At 47.7% G+C, this 25,217-nt stretch overlaps 1 protein-coding gene across 2 annotated transcripts in view; it reads left to right on the plus strand.

Annotated features, from left to right (window-relative positions):
- The window catches only part of CAPN15 (calpain 15), a 292,664-nt gene that overhangs the window by 39,853 nt on the left and 227,594 nt on the right, over positions 1-25,217 (plus strand). The window contains exon 1 of one of the 2 annotated variants that reach the window (XM_069210360.1): positions 25,090-25,214. The exons of the other annotated variant lie outside the window; for it this stretch is intronic. The gene's annotated coding sequence lies outside the window, so the exon portion shown is untranslated. Of the gene's footprint in view, positions 1-25,089; positions 25,215-25,217 lie in introns of those variants that run through there. 2 annotated transcript variants of the gene reach the window in all.

Below are 25,217 nucleotides of genomic sequence, written 5' to 3' on the forward strand. Positions count from 1 at the left end.
ATTGTATTGGCGTCCAGTCTATTGTCTTCATTAACTGATGTTTGTTCTTGGATTTTGCCAAAGTCTATTATTGTGGAAGTTTCCAGGCCCTTATCAGTATAAATCAAAATATTGACTAAAAGCAAAAAATATTTGCTCTGAGAAAGCGCACTTTATGGAACCATTTGTGTGAGTTTATACCCCATGTAAAATGAATAAATGCTGTTGCTCACAGTGAAGTTATCATGTGGCGGAACTGGACTGACAGCTGTATTGGACGCAATAACAGCAGACAAAAGGTGGCTTTTATACAGGAATTGCAGCTTCGTATGCACGATATATAATTAGTCAAAATCAAAAGGTCTTCTCTAGTGCCACACCTAAAAAAAAGTGTTGTCAGTTAGAAGTTTGTTAAAGAGTAGTATCCAATATTGAATTTAAATTCAGTTTAAAAAAAAAAAGTTTTATATATTTTTTTAGTTCTCCCATGCCAACAGCATCTGCTCTGTCTCTGCCAGAAGGGTGTGGTTTACAGTAATGGGCTTAGAACCCACCCATTGCTTACCTTTCGGAAGCTTCATCGTCACTCTTCTTTGGTGCCTCATAATTGGCCAGCTTGTGCTGGGCTTCAGTTTGTATTCTTTCTGTGGAGCATAGACCAAGCAGTGATTCCTTCCTCTTGATTAGTGTCTATCTGCTGCCTGTGCTGTGACTGAGATGTTATTTCTTCTCCCCCTCCCACTTCTCTGTGTTACTTGGTCGTCCTCCCACCCGCCCCTTCTCCATGTTGCTTGTTCCCCCTCCCACTTGCCCCTTGTTAGTGTTGCTGGTTTCCATTCCCACCTGCCCCTTGTCCGTGTTGCTTGATCCCCTTTCCACCCACATCTTGTCAATGTTCTTTTTTCCATTCCACTTCTCCATGTTCTTTTTTCCCCGTCCTCCCACCCTTTCTCCGTGTTGCTTCTTTCCACCCACCCACCCTTTCTCCGTGTTGCTTCTTCCCACCCACCCACCCTTTCTCCGTGTTGCTTCTTCCCACCCACCCTTTCTCCGTGTTGCTTCTTCCCACCCACCCACCCTTTCTCCGTGTTGCTTCTTCCCACCCACCCACCCTTTCTCCGTGTTGCTTCTTCCCACCCACCCACCCTTTCTCCGTGTTGCTTCTCCCCACCCGTGTTGCTTCTCCCCACCCACCCACCCTTTCTCCGTGTTGCTTCTCCCCACCCACCCACCCTTTCTCCGTGTTGCTTCTCCCCACCCACCCACCCTTTCTCCGTGTTGCTTCTCCCCACCCACCCACCCTTTCTCCGTGTTGCTTCTCCCCACCCACCCACCCTTTCTCCGTGTTGCTTCTCCCCACCCACCCACCCTTTCCCCGTGTTGCTTCTCCCCTCCCACCCACCCTTTCCCCGTGTTGCTTCTCCCCTCCCACCCACCCTTTCCCCGTGTTGCTTCTCCCCTCCCACCCACCCTTTCCCCGTGTTGCTTCTCCCCTCCCACCCACCCTTTCCCCGTGTTGCTTCTCCCCTCCCACCCACCCTTTCCCCGTGTTGCTTCTCCCCTCCCACCCACCCTTTCCCCCGTGTTGCTTCTCCCCTCCCACCCACCCTTTCCCCGTGTTGCTTCTCCCCTCCCACCCACCCTTTCCCCGTGTTGCTTCTCCCCTCCCACCCACCCTTTCCCCGTGTTGCTTCTCCCCTCCCACCCACCCTTTCCCCGTGTTGCTTCTCCCCTCCCACCCACCCTTTCCCCGTGTTGCTTCTCCCCTCCCACCCACCCTTTCCCCGTGTTGCTTCTCCCCTCCCACCCACCCTTTCCCCGTGTTGCTTCTCCCCCTCACCCTTTCCCCGTGTTGCTTCTTCCCCCTCCCACCCACCCTTTCCCCGTGTTGCTTCTTCCCCCTCCCACCCACCCTTTCTCCGTGTTGCTTCTTCCCCCTCCCACCCACCCTTTCTCCGTGTTGCTTCTTCCCCCTCCCACCCACCCTTTCTCCGTGTTGCTTCTTCCCCCTCCCACCCACCCTTTCTCCGTGTTGCTTCTTCCCCCTCCCACCCACCCTTTCTCCGTGTTGCTTCTTCCCCCTCCCACCCACCCTTTCTCCGTGTTGCTTCTTCCCCCTCCCACCCACCCTTTCTCCGTGTTGCTTCTTCCCCCTCCCACCCACCCTTTCTCCGTGTTGCTTCTTCCCCCTCCCACCCACCCTTTCTCCGTGTTGCTTCTACCCCTCCCACCCATCATTTCTCTCTGTTGCTTTTTCCCCCTCCCACCCATCATTTCTCTGTGTTGCTTTTTCCCCCTCCCACCCATCATTTCTCTGTGTTGCTTTTTCCCCCTCCCACCCATCATTTCTCTCTGTTGCTTTTTCCCCCTCCCACCCATCATTTCTCTGTGTTGCTTTTTCCCCCTCCCACCCATCATTTCTCTGTGTTGCTTTTTCCCCCTCCCACCCACCCTTTCTCTGTGTTGCTTTTTCCCCCTCCCACCCACCCTTTCTCTGTGTTGCTTTTTCCCCCTCCCACCCACCCTTTCTCCGTGTTGCTTCTTCCCCCTCCTACCCACCCATTCTCCGTGTTGCTTCTTCCCACTCCCACCCACCAACCCTTTCTCTGTGTTGCTTCTACCCCTCCCCACCCCTTTCAGTGTTGCTTCTTCTCCTCCCTCCCACCCACCCACCGTTTTGCTTCCCCCTCCCATTGTTGTTTCCCCACCCCTCCCACCCACCCCTTCACCGTGTTGCTTCTCCACCCCTCCCACCCACCCCTTCACAATGTTGCTTTTCCGCCCCTCCCTCCCATCCCTTCAACATTTTGCCCTCTATTCCTCTCATCCAAGCCTCACCGTTTTGATTCTTCACTCTTCACTGTGTTACTTCTTCCTGCTCTCACCCACCCTTTCACAAATGTTGATTGTCCACTGTTCCCACCTACCCGTTAACCATGTTTCATTTCCAAACCCTCTCACCCACCCCTTCAGCGTGTTGATTCTCCACATTCATCGTGTTGCTTCTTCCCCTCATCCCTCCACACCTTGCTGTCCTTGTTGTCCCCACCCTCCCACCTCCTTGCCCCATCTTTGTCCTGTCTGGAAAAAATATGAGGAAGCCTTGGCTGCATCATAGCACTTTTTTTTACTAACTTTGCTTACACGCTGCAGTACAACATGGCTAAAAGATATTAGCAATGCCAATATCTCTCGCATATGTGAGGCATGATGATTTTGCTAATGATTGTTTAACCACAGGGTGCCACATTATGATCCTTGCGCAAGTAGATGTCTATCCATTCATCAACGCCACGCAGGTCTGTGTGTGTGCAGCGGTGGGAGCATAGCCGGCCCTTGCTCCAGTAGCACCAGCTACTGCTGGCGATTTAAGAAAAAAAAGTTACATTATGGCTACAGCCCCTTGTCACAGGTTAGTCCCTGGCTGGCGGTGACTGATCTCTGAACACATATCTCCGCACCTCCCCAAGTTCACCTTAATCACTCACAACTTGTCTCCCACAGAGGTTCTGTGCTGTATGTGAGGAAGGGGGGGGGGGGTTGTTGATGGGTGGTGGGAGGGAGTGAGGTAGATGGGAGGTAGGGTGCCCAGGCGTCCCGGATTTGCCGGGACAGTCCAGTTTTCTTCACCAGCTGTCCCGGCAGATTTCGGGAAATTTAGCTCATGTCCCAGTTTTTTCAGAGGGTAGCCTGAAAACTGAGAGGTGATTTTTTTGTTGTTTTCCAAACAAGAGCTAGTTAGCAGGTGTTATCAGAAAGCATTGTAATTAACAAGCTTTATACTGGCTTAAAAATGCATTTTATTTATGTTCTTAGTGCTTCTTCTGTAATTCTTTGCTGATGAGCGCTGTCATTCTGTGCGCTCGGTTGAAGTCAAAGTGTAGTCTTTCTTCTATTTTTCTGACATGTCCCGGTTTTTTGCCTTAAAATTCTGGTCACCCAAATGGGAGGACAAGGTAGGAGCTGATACGGTGCTAAAAACGGAGACGGGAGCACGGTAAAAACACTTCAAACGGAATCACTGGAGTAAAGATAGAGGGGCGTTGCTGTTTGCAGGACCTTTATGCAGACAATTCTTTTCGCCCAGTGGTCCTTGGCGCTCTCGGCTTTGGCCCAGCTCGCCTATGCCACAAGCTAGCTCTGAGTGGGAATGGAGGCTGCCTGAGGGCTCGCAGTGAACCAACTAACTAGTGCGCAATGGAAAGCGTGCAAATGCACAGCCCTCAGCCACCGTGCCCGCTTCCCATCCGCCGATTCTTCACACAGTTCTGTTGCGTCACGGAATGTTTTTCTTCTCCTGGAAATCAAAACAGCACATTCCTACCTACGTTTTCGTGTGGTGTAATTATAGATTTTCCTTTCCAATAAAAAACTAAATAAACCTCAGGTCAACTTGCACGTGTCGGACATGTCGAGTGTTTTGCAGCATAGAATGGGGGGGGAAATGCACGAGACTGCCGCCTGACTCCTTCCTGTCACGGACTTGATCCTCTTATTCGTCCTGTCCTTGTTCCTCTTTTGTTTCTCAGACGCTCTCTACCTCTTCTCAAAATGGGTCCCCACCTGTCAAGGCGCCACACACGTTTATCCCTAGGCCTGTCAATATGCTTGAGAAGCAAGTGCAAGTGTCTCATGGACCGCACCCCTTTTTGATGGGTTGTGCTTGTGTTGCACCCCTTTTCTGTAATCCTGTTGGCCTCGATGTCTTCTTTCACTTGGGTTCTTTGCAGTAACAAGTCTTTTCCCTGTCGGCAAGAAAACCCAAAGCACTTTCTTTTTAAATAAAATTAAGCACGGCCTCTACAAGCACCTCTTCCCATTAAGAATCAGCCCTGCAGAACAGTATTGTACAATACATATGTTTTTTGAGTGTCTCGTTTTAACATTAAAAACATAAAACCTTAAAAAGATACACAAAGTATTTTGAGTTCTTCTTAACTTGTAGGACCCTCTTGAGTTTTCTGTTCTTTGACAAATGTGCCTGTGATGTAAACATGAATTTAAACGAACAACAAAACAAAACATTTACACTACAAATAAGGGATTCCCTTTTCCACCCTGTTTGAATTATATTTCAATGTACAGGGTTCTTGATAGCTTCTGCAGACAATTGCCCAACTCCATGTCCATCAGTTGGGGCTATTAACAGTGTCTCTACAAAATTGCATTCCGCAGATAAAAGGTGACCAGTTGACTTTTGCAAAGTGGTGGGTATTGCATAGCACCAAGTGGGCAGTGTTTTAGTAACTTTTGATCTGGGGAGATGCTTGCAATTTGTTTAACCACTTGCGATCTCTTAGGGTAGCATTTCAACCCATCGTTCTTTTGCCCACCATGTCACCTCAGATTACACCCAGCCATAAGCAAAGAAGCACTGGCTCCCCTCCATTAAGAATTGACCAGTTCGGACTGCAAATCCAGGATCTCTAAACCGGAACACAAGCACCCAAGATGGTTTTCAGCCTGATTGAGCCTCTTCAGTCTGGTGCCGTTACGTTCTAGTGGCAAAGTGAGCAAGGTACCCACGTCTACAGTGGTGCCGGAACAATAATCTGAGTGAGTGTGCTGCAATCCGTGTTACTGCACTGAAGTGATAGAGACTGTGAAAATCCAAGTGTCGCACAAAGTGCAAGTATAGCAAACGCACCACAAACTTTCAGCAAGAGAGTGGTAATGGTGTAGTATGTAGCTGGTGGTGCATTTTGAAGCGCACTTTCACAAATATATTACCAAAGCATGATGTGGAAGTTCACTGTCATGTACAGACAGCTCTTTTTCCATTAGAACAGCCACAAAATTTGCACTGACGCGCAGTTTTACTGATAAAACTAATTAGCACACAAATAATGTATGAAAATCAGGTTTCAGCATACATTTATCATTTGCACATTACCAAGTAGTGTCTCTGTTTGTTTTGATCCTATTTAAATCTTTATTTCCATGGCAATTTATAATAACAAAAAACTGTTCTTCACATGTCTTTTCCTAACTGCTGACATATTTTGAAATATTTGTACAGTTCATTTACCGGTACTTAAATTCTGCTGTGTGCTACCAAAAACTAACATCCCACATCCATTATTTGCACACCCTGTACCCTAGCAAAATTGTCTGGTACTTCACTTTGCTTGTCTTTCTCTGACTGCAAAGTTGGAGGACTACTTTGTAAACACCAATCTTCATGTTAAAAGAATAATCAGCAATTTGTCAGAAGACATCGCCTTACATCTGACCTCTGTCTTTGGACGCACATCCAATGTGACATGACATAAACACAGTTTAAAGGCATCTTTGTTGCCCATTTACTTTCTGAACTCCAGTATGTTATTGTGGAGGTGCTGCAGTAGCAAACCAACCCCCGCACTTACAGTTAGAGTGCCCGTGTAGGCCGTGGCCACCCACGGCCACTTAGGGAGCTGTATAAGACACGCAAAAGGAGATGGGAGGAATGCTTTTAATTTTTCCAAACCATGGGCAATCACTCTAGGTAGCATTTCAACCAATTTTTCGTTTGCCCACCCTGACATCTCAAAGTAGACATAGAGTATGCAAATCAGTCTTGGATCTATTCCAGTACAAACAGTCCAGCCCAAATTGCTGACCCAGGTCCTCTCTGAATGGAACACAAGCAACCCAAGGACGATTTTGGCTTGACTGTGCCTCTTCAGACAGGTACAGCTTGGTTCCAATGGCACTGTGAATAAGAGACCCAAATCTGGGCATAGCCCTGGCCATTTAGAGCCAAATTAATGATTGGTTAAAATGCTACACTGGACAACAGTCAGTGGTTAGACAAATTGCATGCATTGCTCCCTCTATATACTACACCAGGCCTGCCTTACACTAATACTATACTACCCCATGGGACTCACCTTTTCTTTAATGAGAGCTATCTATGTTTATTGAAAACTAACCTGAGTTACTTATATCGTTAGTGTTGTAAATAGTGACTATCAGAAACAATTATATTAGTAGCTACGTAATGCAAGATCGCATCAGTGCATAAGATAAAAATGGCTTAATCATTTTGGAATGCTTCTAGCTGGGTAATACAAAACAGCCATATTTGCAATGCCCTTGGCACTAAGGTAGTATGAGTAATACCTCTTCCAGACGCCAGATGATTTATCACTCAAATATCAGCTTTAAATATATTTTGCAATTTCAACCAATTTTCTCCAAACATCAGCCTACGAGTCCTGAAAATACACACAATTTCATCTTGAAAACCCGCTTTTCAATGTTGGTATATACAGGGAGTGCAGAATTATTAGGCAAATGAGTATTTTGACCACATCATCCTCTTTATGCATGTTGTCTTACTCCAAGCTGTATAGGCTCGAAAGCCTACTACCAATTAAGCATATTAGGTGATGTGCATCTCTGTAATGAGAAGGGGTGTGGTCTAATGACATCAACACCCTATATCAGGTGTGCATAATTATTAGGCAACTTCCTTTCCTTTGGCAAAATGGGTCAAAAGAAGGACTTGACAGGCTCAGAAAAGTCAAAAATAGTGAGATATCTTGCAGAGGGATGCAGCACTCTTAAAATTGCAAAGCTTCTGAAGCGTGATCATCGAACAATGAAGCGTTTCATTCAAAATAGTCAACAGGGTCGCAAGAAGCGTGTGGAAAAACCAAGGCGCAAAATAACTGCCCATGAACTGAGAAAAGTCAAGCGTGCAGCTGCCACGATGCCACTTGCCACCAGTTTGGCCATATTTCAGAGCTGCAACATCACTGAAGTGCCCAAAAGCACAAGGTGTGCAATACTCAGAGACATGGCCAAGGTAAGAAAGGCTGAAAGACGACCACCACTGAACAAGACACACAAGCTGAAACGTCAAGACTGGGCCAAGAAATATCTCAAGACTGATTTTCTAAGGTTTTATGGACTGATGAAATGAGAGTGAGTCTTGATGGGCCAGATAGATGGGCCCGTGGCTGGATTGGTAAAGGGCAGAGAGCTCCAGTCCGACTCAGACGCCAGCAAGGTGGAGGTGGAGTACTGGTTTGGGCTGGTATCATCAAAGATGAGCTTGTGGGGCCTTTTCGGGTTGAGGATGGAGTCAAGCTCAACTCCCAGTCCTACTGCCAGTTCCTGGAAGACACCTTCTTCAAGCAGTGGTACAGGAAGAAGTCTGCATCCTTCAAGAAAAACATGATTTTCATGCAGGACAATGCTCCATCACACGCGTCCAAGTACTCCACAGCGTGGCTGGCAAGAAAGGGTATAAAAGAAGGAAATCTAATGACATGGCCTCCTTGTTCACCTGATCTGAACCCCATTGAGAACCTGTGGTCCATCATCAAATGTGAGATTTACAAGGAGGGAAAACAGTACACCTCTCTGAACAGTGTCTGGGAGGCTGTGGTTGCTGCTGCACGCAATGTTGATGGTGAACAGATCAAAACACTGACAGAATCCATGGATGGCAGGCTTTTGAGTGTCCTTGCAAAGAAAGGTGGCTATATTGGTCACTGATTTGTTTTTGTTTTGTTTTTGAATGTCAGAAATGTATATTTGTGAATGTTGAGATGTTATATTGGTTTCACTGGTAATAATAAATAATTGAAATGGGTATATATTTGTTTTTTGTTAAGTTGCCTAATAATTATGCACAGTAATAGTCACCTGCACACACAGATATCCCCCTAACATAGCTAAAACTAAAAACAAACTAAAAACTACTTCCAGAAATATTCAGCTTTGATATTAATGAGTTTTTTGGGTTCATTGAGAACATGGTTGTTGTTCAATAATAAAATTAATCCTCAAAAATACAACTTGCCTAATAATTCTGCACTCCCTGTAGATATTAATTTAACTAAGCAAAGCTTCTAATTTAATAGACTGGGTTGCACAGAGAAGACCTCCTTACAGGTATCCGGAGAACTACTAGTAGCTCACAAACTACTTGTTGGAGAAGCCAGCCTTACTCTAATCCCCAAAACTGCTTCCTAACCCAGACCCTGACTCCAACAATAACCTATGCATTGTATTCACTGATTTTTGTAACTTATTTCTTTGTCCATTCTACTTTTTGTCTTTTTTTCTACTTTTTAGATTTTTTTTTTTACTGCTGTAAACCATTGAAACAGATGTGTAAGGATTGGGCATGGAGATCAGCCGGGGGATAGGGGTGATCCAAGTGAATCACGTGCCTGTTGTTTCATTATAGACATGTTGGATAGTAGAGCTTTGTCACTGTGAATGTTCCCAGAGACTGGTGTAGTGTGTAATTGCACCCATTTGCGGGGTAATGATTGGGGAGTCCCTGAGACCCACGTGGGTCCCCAGGGGGTGCGCTGCGCTCCACATCATATTCAATATGTAGTCAGTGTGCCTCCTGGTGGCTTCTCTGCCCCGGCACCTGCATTTATAATCTGGAGCAGGCGTTAAAGCTTCCATCATCTGTATGGAACCATGCCCTGCTGCAAATAAGGGTATGCGGCCTTATGATCTTTCCTGTGCAAAATGTGCTCCGATGCCATCCATGTTACAGAAGGTTATAAGTGTCTATGGTCTGTGTGTTATCCTGTACCCTTCATATGGCATGCATGTACACCTTACCTATGCAGCCCTGATGCTGCGCTTTGTAATTCCTCTGGGACATAATGCTTATGCTTTATTGCTGAGATAACTAAAGTGGGTATTGTCACTTGGGGTGTCTGCGGTATGGGCACAATGCGCAAGAGTCATGCGGTTCAGCAATACTGCTGAAGGGAAGTGCAGCTAGCTTTGTTGCAGGAGACACATGTAACCTGGGGTGGTGGGGGGGAGGGAGATCAAGCTGAAAAAGGGGTGGCGGAGTCAATGCTTCTGCACCACGTACTCTGGCTTTGCACGAGGCGTGCTAATTTAGATCTGGCCTGGGGTTCCCTCCTGACGCATGGGACCTATATAGATCCCGGGGTCGCTGTTTGTTGGTAAAGGGGCTCCTAGATGGCAGGGCTGTATTGTTGGGAAGCATATATGGCCCTAACACAGGGTAACTAGTCTTTTTATCGAAATTATCAGCGCTTCATACCAAATGCACTCATACACCATGCTATTGGTCAGTGTTTATAATTTCATACTCGATCCACAACTGGACCACTCACATCTGTGGTTATCGACTTCTCCGGTGATCGCAGCTGCGGCACACTTCTCCTAATGACTTTGGCATTGCCCCTTGTTAGATTGTTGGCGGTCACTGCACCTCGATTCCAGTGAGTACTCCTTTTACTCAGCTCCACGTAATTTGCATGTTCGACTAGATCGCATACTTTGTGATCCTTCCACCGGACTACTAGCACCAGGAGTGGAGTATTTCAGGAGGACCTTCTCTGACCACAATCCCCTACAGCTGGAGTGGGGAGCACCCGTGACTCCCAGTCCCCACTTCGGGCTTGCAGCCATCCATGCTGGAGGACCCAGTGTATCACGAAACCACCGCAGAGGCATTGACCAATTGCTTGACAGATAACTGGGCAACTTCCTCTTCTAAATTGATTGATTGGGAAGCAAAGAAAGTGGTATTACAGGGACATTACATATGTGCAGCAGGGGGATGAGGGCGACCCTATAGAAGGATCTGACACAAGTCGAGTTCCTGGGTGGTCTGGAGACTGCGGCCCACGCTGACCAAGTGAACATAAGAGCGCTTACTGAAGTTTTAGACCTCCATGCCCAACTTATCGAGAAACTAAGCTGCATAGATTTCCACGCATATCAAGTGAAAATGCACTCAGAAGGGAACAAATCTGTCCGGTTATTGGCATGGCTTTTGCAGAGCGCCACCACAGTTAAACTGATTACAATGATGAGGTGTCCGGGAGGCCAGTGGTAATGCACCAGGAGGGAAAGCATGATGCGTTCATCCCATATTACCAGGCTCTGTCTGCCCCCCCCCCCCCCCCTCCTGTGATCTGTTAGGAGGCTATAGACTGCTTCCTTGCAACAGTGACTCTCTAAACAATTGATCCCTTGGAAAGAAACGAAGTAAACGATGCTCCTACCCTGGCAAGAGTTGTGGGGAGCTATCTGCGGATCAGTGACTAGTAAGACCCCGGGACTCGATGGATTTCCTACAGAATTCTACAAGGCATAGGACTCCCTTATTGCTCCTAAATTGCTCAAGGTGTTTCAGGTTGCCCAAGAAGAGGGGCGTCTTCTGCCCACGATGCACGAATCACTTTTCGTCTCTGTCTGAAGCCTGGCAAGGATCCTTTGGAACTTGCCTGCTATAGACCACTGTCCATGCTGGAGGTCTGACTATAAGATGCTGAGCAAGATCATAGCCGGGCATTTATATGAACATCTACCATACCTGGTGCATGTAGACCAGAGCAGGTTTGTGTCTGGACGTTCCAAAACCCTTAATATCCGCCATTTACATCACGTGTTGGAGCTTTCCCGGATCCAGTGGTCTTATGCATCTTGCTTGGTACTGTACCTGGAGAAGGCTTTGACACTGTGGACTGGGAGTATTTATTCTTGACCTTGACTGCCTTTGGCCTCACGGGACAGTTGCTAGGTCTCATTTGGCCTCTCTGTGCCAGGGCTTCCACCCGAGTTAAAATTGCCCAGTGTATTTTACATTCTTTTTCAGTGACCAGGGGGACAAGATAAGGATGCCCTCTCTCCCCTCTCCTAATTGCTTTAGCTATGGAGCCTCTGGCCCAAGGACGAGATTGGGGTATCCCACTACATGGGAAGACTCTTGTTGTCTTATTATACGCGGATGATGTGTTAGTAAACATTAGGGACAATTCGGGAGGGCATCACTAGCATACAGGCGGTGTTGCAAAAACTCTGACAGGCATCAGGATTTGCGGTAAATTAGGCTTAATCCGGCATGTCCCTTTTACACCCTGACTGACACCAACAGCTCTATGAAGTTGACGTCTGTCTGGTCCCCTGGGAGCTGCGTTCATTCAGTTATCTTGGGATAAATATGTATCATGAGACACAAGATGTAATTGATGGCAACCGTACTAAGGCCATAGCCTCGCTACGTCCTCAGATGACTTTCTTGGGCACTCTACACCTGACTGTGCAGAGTCGCGTCATGCAGCCTAAAATGGTGATATTGCAAAGACTCTCATACCTTTTTCATAAACTCCTGGTCCATATTCGTAAATCCACCTTTCGGGCACTGCATGCAGATTTAGGTAGCTTCATCTGAAATAAGGGGAGAAAGCGTGTGGCACTCTGCAAACTACAATTGGCCATGGAAGAAGGAGGGTTGGGAGCCCCTAATTTTGAGTTGTATTACCTAGCGGCGCAGTAGCAGTGGCCCACGAGCTGGCTGGTGGTTTGTCTCATGGAGGAGCTGGCTCTTTCTGACAGTTCCCTGGCCCAGCAGATGGTGCATCATGCCTTTGTACTAAAAGCCAGGCTCCCGCAGAGGGTGAACAGTCTATTTTGAATTGCCTTTCTCAGCTTCCAACGCAGCGTGCGACTCATCCCTGGATACTCCCCTGAGATTACATTAAGTTCACTGGAACCCTTTGTCCGCATTCTGGGTAGGGTGGGGATGGCAACCTGGCAGGGAACAGGTGTGCACACTATAGGGCACTTGTTCCGTGATGGTGCTCTCTTGCCCTACGAGCAGCTTAGGGAGGTGTGTGATCTTCTGGTGGGACATTTTCTGATGTAAGGTGGTCTCCTGGTGCTGCTGGAATGACATTGGGGTATTACAGACACTGACCCTTCTCAGCACTCCTTACTGCATCACTATATATGCTATGGGAGATGGTCGTAACCTTGTTACATGGCTTGTCCGTGCACTGACACTCACCACACGAGACCCATTGGCAGCAACCCGGTATTGTTGGGAAGAGTACATGGGCAGGGAGTTCACACAGAAGGAAATGGATAAAGTGTTACGGTACCCTAGGAAAGTATCCCGGAAGGCAAAGTTCCAAAATATTCAGCTTAACATCTCCATGGAGCCTGTCTCACTCACCTGCATCGGTGTTTGGTTCCTCCTCTTAGTGTCCCAGATGTCCACATTTAGGAGCAGACCTCCTGCACATGTTTTGGACTTGTCTAACAGTGGTATCTCTATGGAAGGAGGTTTCTGAGACGCTGAGGGAGGTGACAGTGTTCAGACCTATGCACGACAGAGGGAGCACTTCTAGACCCGTTTAAACGTCCTCAGGGGATAAAGGCAAGTGCCCAATTCATTGATTTAGCTCTGCTGATCGCTCGTCCGCTCATTGCCATGCACTGGGAGGCACAGGTTTTTCTGGCACTGTTGCACTGGTGTAGGGCGATGTTCAATTGGGGATGCGCGGCAGTGGCGGCGCTCAGGCCTGAAGAGGTTTGAGGCCTGCGTAAATCCACAGTTGCAGCTGACTGGGAAATGCTGCTCACTGATTTACACACTTACAGCTAAAGCCTAGTGCCCTAGTACCCACTAACCGGTGTGCGCTTTACCGGATTTGCTCTGTTGGATGTTATGCTCCCGACCACATTGGGATCTTGATCCTAGTGTTGAAATGCGCTGCTGCACGATCCTTGCTACTCGTTCATTTGTTGTGCCCGGGCTGCCTTGTCGTAGCTGCCATTCGTTGAGTATTTTATAATCTATTAAAGCCTGCATAGGCCATTTGCAAAGATTCCTTGGGGTCCCATTGATTCACTATGGCAAGGGTGTGTGTATAGCAGTGGAGATTCTCAATGGTGGGTATCGTCACCACATTTTACTGTTGGAAATTGTTTGTGGGTGTTTTTTGTGCCTGTTACACTCCAAATTGCACTGGCTGATTCGGAACGCCTACCGTTCTTGTGCTTATGTCATGCTTGACTTCGTTGATGTAATGTAAGCACTATGTGTGTGTTATTGTCATACAATGGTAGTGCTGTAGACTGTTGTTTTTGGTGTAAATAAAAACTGGTAAAAAAAAAGTGTCTGTGGCCCCTTCTGCAGTGCTGTTGTCTCCCGGGGGCATAGAACGCTGGCTCAAACGCGGAGCCCTGACAGGGCTCTATGTATAATAAGGCCTCGGTAGTGCAATCCCAAATAACGAAGCCCTCTGTAAAAACTTTATAAAGGACCCCTAAAATGTCACTTATGTTGGTCATCTAAATGATATATAAAAGCTTTCAGTGGAGGGGTGCCCTCTTCCCACACTCGAGGTGTCTGTACTGGGCCTTGCCTTGTTTTAGGAGCTGTGAATAAGTATAGCGACATTGTTCATCCAGGCCTCCCTCCGGAGCTCCCTCCAGGACCATCTGTGCTCCGGGAGGAACCACACTTACAGCTACATATCTGTCTCTCCAGGGGTGAGGTGAGTTATGTCCGTGAGACCATTCATTACATGTTAACTGGGTCACTGATCTAGAGGTCACGGTCTTGTTTCCTATTGCTGGGTGGGTCGGGCGGCTCGAGATCCCGTCCGTTCTTGGCGGATCTATTCGGGATGCCCATTTTCAGCGCACAGTAGTGAGGGTGGCGATCTTCTAAGCGCTTAACTCCAAGTGGGCACGAAACAGACGGATGCCTCTTTAAAACGAAACCCCTTTCTTATCTGGTCTCTGTCTTCTGTTTATATACAGTAGTATCAGCTCATCTATCACCGCATACTACTGTTATTACGCGCTGTAGGGAGTTGCTGTTACTAATGCCCAATTTAATTGACCGTGGAAGGATAGGATAATGTGTTGGACTGGCCAGGTTCTAGCTCGTGACCTCTGACACCGCAGACGTCAGCGGCGAACATTTAACGCACAGCCGCCTCCTCTTCACCCACCATGCCCTGCGGTCTACCCGCACCGCTCAGGCTGGCATATCTTCATTTTTTTTCACAATGGCTTCACTTCCTGCGCAGTACACAGCAGACGTCAGCGGCGAACATTTAACGCACGGAGCCGCCTCCCCTCCGCCCAGCTTTCCCTCGGAACTAGCTGAGATGCATTGACGCTTTGTTGAAACCCTGCGATCCGCAGCCCTTTGTGTGCGAGCTGTGGTGCCGCACCTCACCGTTCAGGTTGAAAAATGTTCAATATTTTCACAATAGCCCCACTTCCGGCGCAGAAGTTATATCTCAGTCGGAATCCGCGCTTTCTAACCGGACTGGTGATTGCAGGTCTGGAAGGGACTGCTCCCGCCGGCTCCGTCACTGCGCACCGCGGCCGGGACACTTGTGTTACCGTCTGCGAAGCATTTCCCGTCAGGAGATCAATCATTTCTTACACCTTGTGGTCGCGGCTGTTGCGACATCAGATTCATAATGATGTGCTGAGCAGTTACGACAATTACTTGCTCTTTTGTGGCGTGTGGGTGGCCTTTGGTGCTGTGAAGCGGTTCTTTGTATGTGAATCCAGCCTAGGGTGACCACCCGTCCGTAAATTTCACGGACTGTCCGTAATTTCGCCCTGCCGTCCGTTGTCCGTGATGAAACCTTTAACGGACGGCATTTGTCCGTAATTTCAGCCTTTCACCTAAAGGACAAGGGAGGCAGGGCGAAATTACGGGCAGATGAGTTTCCCCAGCAGGTTTCAAAGGCTGGGAGTCTCCTGTGTTCTGAGGGAGGGAGGGGCAGACAGCTAAGAATCAGACCTTCTCGCCAGTGGGTCTCCTTCCCTAAAGACATGCAAATGTGCACAACTGGTAAATCTGCAAATACAAAAGGGCTTGAAAACCCGCATTGACTTTACTAAAAGGAGTCACTTGAAGTTTTCTGATGGCAAAGACATTACTTTTAGAGAGGTGTTGTAATGGTGTTCCAAGGTGAGCTGTGGAGTGTGTGGTTTTAATGGAGTGTTATAATTTTTTTTAGTATTAGGTATAAACTGTATATTATTCAAATCTGTATTTCAGAAGCACTTTTTTTTTATTTAACCAAAATGTATTTGCGCTTTTTGTAGCAGCCTTTATTATGATGTAATTGTATTTTTCACAGTTCTTTCAGGTACCTCATAGTACTAACAAACATTGGCAAAGCAATAGGTCTCATCTACAAAAGAGTTATTGGCTTTGTTAATGTGTTTTAGCCATTAGCCATGTTATACACCAGAGTAGCTGCTGTTCAGCATGGCTTAAAGTTAGTGGCATAGTGGTGTGGAGTAGAGTAGCATAGGAGCAGTGGCGTAAAGCCCAGTGGTGCAAAGTACAGTGCAGCGGGGTACAGTGCAGTTGTTTGGAGTGTGTTAGCGTAGAGTGCAGTGGTTTAGAGTGCAGTGGCATGGAGTGGCGTGGGACAGAGTAGAATGGCATAGAGTGCAGTGGAGTAGAGTTGCATACATTAGAGTGGCAGAGAGAGCACTAGCGTAGAGTGGTGCAGTGGCATAGATTGCAGAGTAGACTCACGTTGCAGGGAGTGCAGTGGCGTAGTGTAGAGTGGTGCAGAGTAGAGCAAAGTGCTGTAGAGTGGAGTGATGCAGAGTAGAGTGGCATAGAGTGCAGTGGCATAGAATGCAGTAGTACATAGTACATCAGTGTATAGTACAGTGGTAGAGAGTGCAACGCTGTAGAGTGTCAGTGCAGTGATGTAGAGTGGAGTAGAGTGGCACAGAGAGCAGTGGCGTAGAGTACAGTGGTACAGAGTAGAGGGCAGTGGCGTACAGTGCAGTTGTTTAGAGTGCATTGGCGCAGAGTGCAGTGGCATAGAGTGGCATGGGGTAGAGTTACATAGGGTGCAGTGGAGTAGAGTGGCATACAATAGAGTAGCAGAGTGCAGTAATGCAGAGTGGTGCAGTGTCATGGAGTGCAGAGTAGACTCGTGGCACAGAGTGCAGTGGTGTAGAGTGGTGCGGAGTGGAGTATTGTAGAGTGGTGTAGAGTAGAGTATAGTGCCTAGAGTGCAGTGGCATAGAGTGGTGTAGAGTGCAGAGTTGCAAAGTAGAGTCAGTATAGTGGTGTAGAGTGGTACAGATAACAGTGGCATAGAGTACAGTGGTGCAGAGTAAAGGGCACAGTGCAGTTGTTTAGAGTGCACTGGTGTAGAGTGCAGTTGCATATAGTGGCATTGGGCAGAGTAGAGTGGCATAGAATGCAGTGGAATAGAGTATATTGGTGCAGAATGCAGTAGTACAGAGCCGAGTGGTGTAGAATATAGTGGCGGCCAGTGCAGTGTTGCAGAGTGTCAGCGTGCAGTGGTGTAGAGTGCATTGAACTAGAGTGCAGTGGTCAGAGTGGTTTAGAATACAGTGGCGTAGAATAGATTGTTTCAGAGTAGAGTGCAGTTGCATAGAGTGGAGAGTGCAGTGGAATAGAATGCAGTGGCACAGAGTGCAGTGGCATAAAGTAGATTATTTCACAGTAGAGTGAGGTGGCTTAGAGTGGAGAGGTGCAGGTTATAGTGGAGTTGCATAAAGTGGCATAGAGGGCCTCATTATGACCCTGGCGGTAGAGAACCGCCAGGGCCAACGGGGGCGGGAGCACCGCCGACAGGCCGGCGGTGCTCCCTTGGGCATTCTGACCGCGGCGCTTTGGCCGCGGTCAGAAAGGGAAAACCGGCGGTCTCCCGCCGGTTTTCCACTGCCCCTAAGAATCCTCCAAGGCGGCGCAGCTCGCTGCGCCGCCGAGGGGATTCTGACAATCCTTACCGCCATCCTGTTCCTGGCGGCTCGCCCGCCAGGAACAGGATGGCAGTAAGGATTGTCGTGGGGCCCCTGGGGGCCCCTGCAGTGCCCATGCCAATGGCATGGGCACTGCAGGGGCCCCCGTAAGAGGGCCCCGCTAGTATTTCACTGTCTGCATAGCAGACAGTGAAATACGCGACGAGTGCAGTAGCACCCGTCGCACCTTCCCACTCCGCCGGCTCGATTACGAGCCGGCATCCTCGTGGGAAGGGAGTTTTTCCCTGGGCTGGCGGGCGGTCTTTTGGAGACCGCCCGCCAGCCCAGGGAAAAACTCATAATACCCTCTGCGGTCTTTTGACCGCGGAGCGGTATTATGGAGGGCTGAATTCTGGCGGGCGGCCTCCGCCGCCCGCCAGAATCAGAATGAGGGCCAGAGTGTGATGGTGTAAAGTAGTGTAGAGTGCTGTGGCATAGAGTGCAGGGGTGCAGAGTAGATTAGAGTGATATACAGTGTATTGATGTAGAGTGCAGGGGCATATAGTTGAGTGTTACAGAGTAAACTGCATTACCTTAGAGTGTATTAGCTTAGAGTGCAGTGGCGTGCAGTGTAGTGTTGCAGAGTGGCAGAGAGTGGAGTTGTGTGGATTAGATTGGTGTTGCCTAGACTGGAGTGGTATGGCGTGCAGACGAGCAGAGCGCAGTGGTGTAGAGAGGCATAAAGTGCAGTGGCATAGAGTAGAGTAGTACAGAGTAGAGTAGAGAGGCATAGTGTGAGGTAGCATAGAGTGCAGTGGCATAATGTGGAGTGGTTCCGAATGGAGAAGGGTGCAGTGGCATGGAGTAGAGTAGAGTGATACAGACTAGGGTGCAGTGGCGTGTAGTGGTGCAGAGCAGAGTGGAGTGCAGTATGGATGATATGCTAACACACCTCCATTACAGACAACACATTTTTGATTGAAATGACCATTACATTTGCACAGATATACAGTTTTTCAAATCAAACTATACTGTGCACAGATGATGATGTGTGGAAATTGCATCACCTAATGCAATGATTTGTTTTAATCATGTAAAGGTATTTGTTTCCAGCACAGTTCAGAATTAACAAAAATGTGCTTGATTTGTACTTCTAATTCTGATATATTCTGAAGTTTATTTAAATGTTGTCATGTGATAGAAAAAACTCTTTCCTAACCCCAGTATCCAGCAAGATTGTCGCATAAACCCTCTCACTTTGAAGTCAGAGAAAGGAAAGTAAACACTAAGTTCCCACCGAAGACAGAGCCTGACATTTGACTTTGTTCTTTGAATGCACAGCAAATATGATAAGATAAGAACAAGATTTACAGGCCTGTTTACAGAAAGGCACTCGGCAGGATACTGTAAATAAGGTTTTGGCAAGGGAAGGGCTGAATTCAAGCTGCATAGCCTAAAACAAATAAAGCCAGCAAATTGAAAGCAACAAATTGTGAGTTACAAACCGCAAGGTCAATGGCAAGCAACAGGCAAAATGCATTCACAAGGAAGCACTATGAATTTACTTAAAGTGACAGCTGTGGGGTACTTTGTGGGGAAAGTCCAGTATTTTAGTCCATATCTTGCAGAGGTTTGGCTACATCAATCACCCAGGTAGTATGGCGAGAAGACCTGGAGTGGTTTCTATGTTGCAGGAAAGGTCTGTACACCCATTCTATCAGTTTGCCACCATTTCCTATGGTACAGAGCTTCTGGCACACCTCTTGTAGGGTTAGTGCTAGGTGGCAGACATGAAATAGGGCATTTAATGATTACTTAAGGTGGTTGTAAGTAAGGAGTTGACCGGCGTGAACATGGTAGTCTGCCACAAGGGTTTGGAAATTTAGTAGCTCACTGTTCAGTCCCCAATTTTAAGACACCTGCAACAGGCCACTGATGGAGTTGCTCCGAGCACAGCCATCCTGTGTAAGTGGGAAGGCTTAGCAAAGGTAGTGCAGGAGCATAGGGTTTCTTCGTGTCAGTTTACAGGTTCTGGCAAGCCAAGAGAAAGCTGTGCATGATAACCCCAGATGGTGATCCGTAGAATGGTCAGTAGGAAACAATGAGCAGTGCATTAAGCCTTCCTTAAAAGTCTTTACTGGTAAACCCCATCTCATGCAGGGAAGTGGGCAGAAAGCCAGTGAGCCACCCATTGGACCTGTGCAGCTGAATAATAGCATCCTAAGTCCAGAAGACCTAATCCACCCGCAGTTAGCTTTAGAGTGGAAAGAGCTCCCGATGGCGCCGCAGTGACCAAATCAGACGTGTGGCCTATCTGAAGAAGGAATGAAGGACAAGCAGGGGAAGGTTTGCAAATTAATACTATCATTGGGGTAGCACACCATCTTCACTAGTGCCACGTGGCCTTTACAGAAAGCAGAAGAGAAGACCAAAAAGCAAACTGGGCTTGGAGGGACCGTTCGCTCTGCAGAGATTTTCATCCTGGAAATCAGTGTAAGAATGGTAGATATTAATCACTAGGTATCAAAAGGTAACTGGTTCCCAGTTCAATCTGAGATCTAATTGTATATGAAGGCAAAAACAGTGCCATATGTTAAAGAAACACTAATTACATTTTAAAATTTCAAAATTTTGTTTGTGCAATTTACATCCCAAATATTTTGAAGATTCTATGTGTACTTGACCCTTCGGGATAACCCAAATCTCTAGTTTGGCTTTTGCTCAATTTCAAAACCATATAAAGACATGGACAAAGCGAGCAATTGCCTTGCACAACCTTGCAAGGGGTCTGGCCCCTGCTCACCCTTCAAAAGCACTAACAGCGGACCATTGCACCAGAAGAGTTTGCCAAGGTTGATGGGTGTTGCTTGTTCAACCAGTTGACAGTGCCCCTTCTGTTTCGCTCCTGTGTGCAGAGACAACTCCCTAGGTGGCCAATACCTTCAAATAGTCTTGGTGGACCCATCTTGTCTGATTGTAGGAATTGTCCCACCTTGTTCTTCTCTTCTTTATTTATCCAGTTCTTAGCAACAACCCTTTGAATTACTTGCCGTGGATCTCCCATTTGATCTCAGTTTCATCCTCCTCTTTGATTATCTTTGATTGGTAGTCCGGGCTCCAATTTCTGAGATAAATGTAGAGTTCCATTTATACACTCTAGTGCAGTGAGACTACAGACAAGTTATAGGTACATTACATCCTGACATTAGGTGTGAGACTGTCGCCCACACCATCTGCCCTGCCTCTTTAAAAAAAAATTAGGTTGAAAGTCCATGGGCGGTTGGGGTAAGCCAGATGTTTTTGTTCAATTTGTTTAAACTGGCATAAGGTTAATTACCTTAATGTGTCCCAAACTGTTTGCCAGGGGTTTTAAAATGTTCAGAAACATAATACAATTTTTGCTGTTACTTTCTCTTCAGGAAAGATCGGGTAGATTTGGGTAGGGATGATGGCCTTGCCGCAGTACTGAAGGGCATTAATTTACTACTGAACAAGGACGTAATGTGACACCTGAATGTAGCATACCAGGAGGCAATCACAAAAGGTCCACAGTGAATAAATAGTGCTATGTTAAAAAAAGAGTAAAGAAATGCACTGACAACATAGTGAGACATGGCCTCTCTTGCGCGTGTCTGTAAAACTGACGTTTGTTCTTGAATTTTTGTCCTGAATTTTGACCGTTTGTCCTGAATTTTTGTCCTGAATTTTGACCCTTTGTCCTGAATTTTTAACAGTCCTGTCCAGAATTTGCCTCAATGCCAGGTGGTCACCCTAATCCAGCCCTCCCCTCAGTTGCCAGTTGGTGCGGCTTTGCTGCAGGTCGCGGACTGCCCCTTCGCGAGGCGGAGCAGCGGGCACCATCACCCACGCCCTTGCCAACTTACCGTTTGTGTGCGTCCCCCTTACCTCGCTGGCCGACGCCCCACCATCCTTTGAAGGTGTAAAATGCAGCTTTCATCTTCGGGGAAGCGTGAATGTGCAGATGCTGAACTGTCCCTGAACTGGGCGGCTAATGAGGCAGCGGTTCTAGTCTGAGCCAAACGCCACGGAGCGCTAAACTCCGCACGTGAAACACGTGATCGACAGCTACTGAACAAGGACTGGACTGCCTCGGTTACCTTCACACCCCAGGCAGCCTTTGAGTGACCGCCATTGGAAGGACCTCTTACGGCCGTCTGCCTTGTGGATTGGTCTCCACCGTCACGCCTAGAGTGACATCTGAAGGCGTCAGAGCTCTGGAATGACAGGGCAGACTGATCTCCCCCTGTTTTGTTAGAAGCCTTATTGTTCTTGGGATAACTTATGTTAAGGGCATGATCATGTCGGTATAGAATTCGATATTTAACAAAATGTACACAAAGTACTTGTTTTCGGCTACTATCACCCCTAGAATTACTTTTGTTCAGGGCTTTATCTCTTTCGGAATGCTCATTGCTGAGGTCTCTATCATGCCTAAAATTACACCTGTTTTGGGCATTGCTACACTTAGACTGTCCGCTGTTGAGGGCAGCATTTCTCTTCTAATTTTTAGGTTGAAGCCAACGGTTTTCTTACAACATCTTGGAGACATTCTGAAAGCTCCTTGGGAATACATTCCACCCATTCTTTGCCTTGGCTTTGTGTTTTGTAACTCACATTTGCTTGCTTTCTATTTGCTGGTTTTATTTGTTTTAGCCTGCCCAGCTTGAGTGTGTCTGCCCGGTGGAGAATACCCTATTTACTGTATTCTTCCACAGCTCACTTTCAGTAAACAGGCCTTTAAATCTTGCTCTTATCTTGTAACATTTGCTGTACATTCAAAGACCGTGGTCAAATGCCATACTCTGCCTTCTAAGGGAGCTTGGTGTTTACTATTCTTTGTCTGACTTCAAAGTGAGATGATGTGTTATAATCCTTTTTGGTAGTCATGTGAGAGGAGAGGCTGTAGGATATTAAACTTTCTAGCACACAACAAAATTTAGGTGTCCATAAATTAATTCTGCATATACATAAGAATTAGGAATGAACAAAGCTCTTATTTTGTAATTCTAAAGTATGGTGGAAACAAATATTTTAATGTGATTAAAACAAATCAGTACACTTGATGATGCCATTCCCACACATTGTGTGCTGTACAGTGTTATCTTTAAAACTGTATATCTCTGCAAATGTAATGGTAATTTCAATAAAAAATGTGATGTGTTGTCTGTAATGGCAGTGCATACTCCACTCTACGCAACTCCACTGTAAAATCCTCTACTCCATGGCACACTGCAAAACTCTACTCCCCTCTATTCCTTTCTACACAACTCCACTCCATGCCACTTTTGGCCACGCCCCCTACTCCAGTCCTCAACACTCCACACTGCGCCACTCTATGTCAATGTACAACATTCCACGCTGCTATACTCGATTCTGCACCCCGCCACTTCACGCTATGGAATTTCACACCAACACTTTACTCCACTGTACCCCCCGCCAGTCAACATGACTCCTCTCTATAGCACTCTGCTTCACTTTGACACTATACGCAACTCTACTTCACTCTGTGCCACTCTGCGCCCCTTAACCTATGCTTCTCCACTCTACGTCCCTTCACTCTGACACTACACTCTACACCATGCCATTCTATGTCACTATACTCTGGTCTACTACACTTTATTCCACTCTGTGACACTCTACTCCACTCTGTGATGCGACACAGCACTAAATGTTATGGCATTCTACACCACCCCACCCTATTTCACTCCACGCCACTCTGACACTCTGTGCCACTCTACTCCACTCCATGCCATTTCATTCTGCAACACTCTACTCCACTGTACTATACTCATTTCACACTACTCCATTAGGCTCTACTACATTCTACGCCCCTACTACACTTCACTCCATCTAAGGCACTTTATTCCATTCAGCGGCACTCCACTCTGTTCTATGGCACGCCACTTTAATCCACTGTACGCCCCTCCACTTTACTCCATTCTATGCCAGTCTACGACACACTAGTCCGTATATGCCACTCCACAACACTCTACTCCATTTTACTCCACTCTACACTACCCAAAGGCACTCCACTCTACAACTCTTTGTTCCACTGTATGCTATGCCACTCCACGCTCCTCCACTCTACTCTATGCCTCTCTGCTCCTCTCTATGCTTCTCTACTCCACTCTGCGTCCCTCTACTCCACACTACGCCACTCTGCTCTACGCCACTCCATGCCACTCCACACTACCTACGCCCCTCCACTCTTTGCCACTCTGCTCTACCTATGCCCTCTGCTCTGCAATGATCGACACCACAATACTCCACTCCACTTTTCAACACCTTACTCCACCCTGTGCTGTGCCACTCTAAGCCCCTCCACTGCGACACTCTACTCCAGTCTGTGCCCCTCCACTCTCCCCACTCCACTCAACGACTATCCACTACACTTTAATCTATGCTAGTCCGCTCTACTCCACTCCAAAACACTTCGCACCACTTCACTCAGCGCCGCTCCACTCTGTGCCACTCCACACCACAACACTCTACTCCACTCTGTGCCACTCCTCTCAGTGCCACTCCACTCATCTCTATGCCACTCAGTGCCGCTCCACTCTGTGCCACTTCAGTTTAGACACACTACGCCCCTCCACTTTATGGCATTCTACTACACTTTACACCACCTTATTCCACTCTGTGCCCCTCCGCTCTATGCCTCTTCTCTTTGTTCCCCTCCACAACACTCTACAGTGCTCCACTCAGCGCCATTCCACTCAGTGCCCTTCCACTTCAGGCCCCGCTACTCTACACCATGACACTCCACTCTAGGGCACTCCAATCTGTGACACTGAATTCTACGGCTCTCCATGACACTCCACAAAACTCTGCTCCACTCTCTGCTGTTCCATTCTGTGCCACACGGTGCCGCTCCAGTCTACAACACTCCACTTTAGAAACTCTGTGGCACTCCACTCCACTCTGACATTCAACGACACCTTATTGCTCTCTGTGCCCCTCCACAACACTCTGTGGCCCTCCAAAACATGCTATTCCCCTCAACAACACTCTGTGCCCCTCCACAACAGTCTACGCCATTTCACTCAGTGCCATTCTACTTTATGCCACTCTGCGCCTCTCCACACCTCAACACTCCACTCTAGGACACACTATCGCTCCACGTCACTCCCCTCTTGCCTATGCCACAAACGTTTAGCCATGCTCAAGCGCAGCCACGCTCACCCTTGGAATGCCCTTGTGTGTGTGAAGATGTGAGTCACCAGGCCTGAGGCTGTGCTGCTGGACATGGCATCGGGGTATGACTCATCTGTGAGGTTCTACTGTGGTTTAAATCAAACCTTTTTGGCATAAGTTCCCGGATCGCACGACGGAGCAGGATGCTCAACAAGTCTGAGCTGTCAGACCTGACATGCGGAGCTTCCCGTGGCCGAGATAGGGTTGGCCAGGTCTCTGGGGCGGCGTCTACCAGGGCAGGGAGCGGCTGTCGCGTCAGGCTGATCCTTCCCGGCAGCAGGATGGCTGTGGCTGACGATAAGGCGCGACAGCACTTTTCTGACCCCCAGCCCTCTCCCGCACCCACTTCTACTCTGACTCCTTGTCACTTCTCATTTTCACCTATACTGTACAATTGTCATAGAGGCAGAGGAAGAAAGATGGCGCTTTGCCTGGGATCGCACAGAGTGGCGCTGTAGAAGCCGGGCTTACATTTGTGGCTGTGGCCTGAGTGACGCTACTGGTGTACCCGACCTTCCCGCCCTGCGGTG

This window comes from Pleurodeles waltl, chromosome 10 (genome assembly GCF_031143425.1).
Source record: "Pleurodeles waltl isolate 20211129_DDA chromosome 10, aPleWal1.hap1.20221129, whole genome shotgun sequence".
Taxonomy (NCBI): Eukaryota; Metazoa; Chordata; class Amphibia; order Caudata; family Salamandridae; genus Pleurodeles; species Pleurodeles waltl.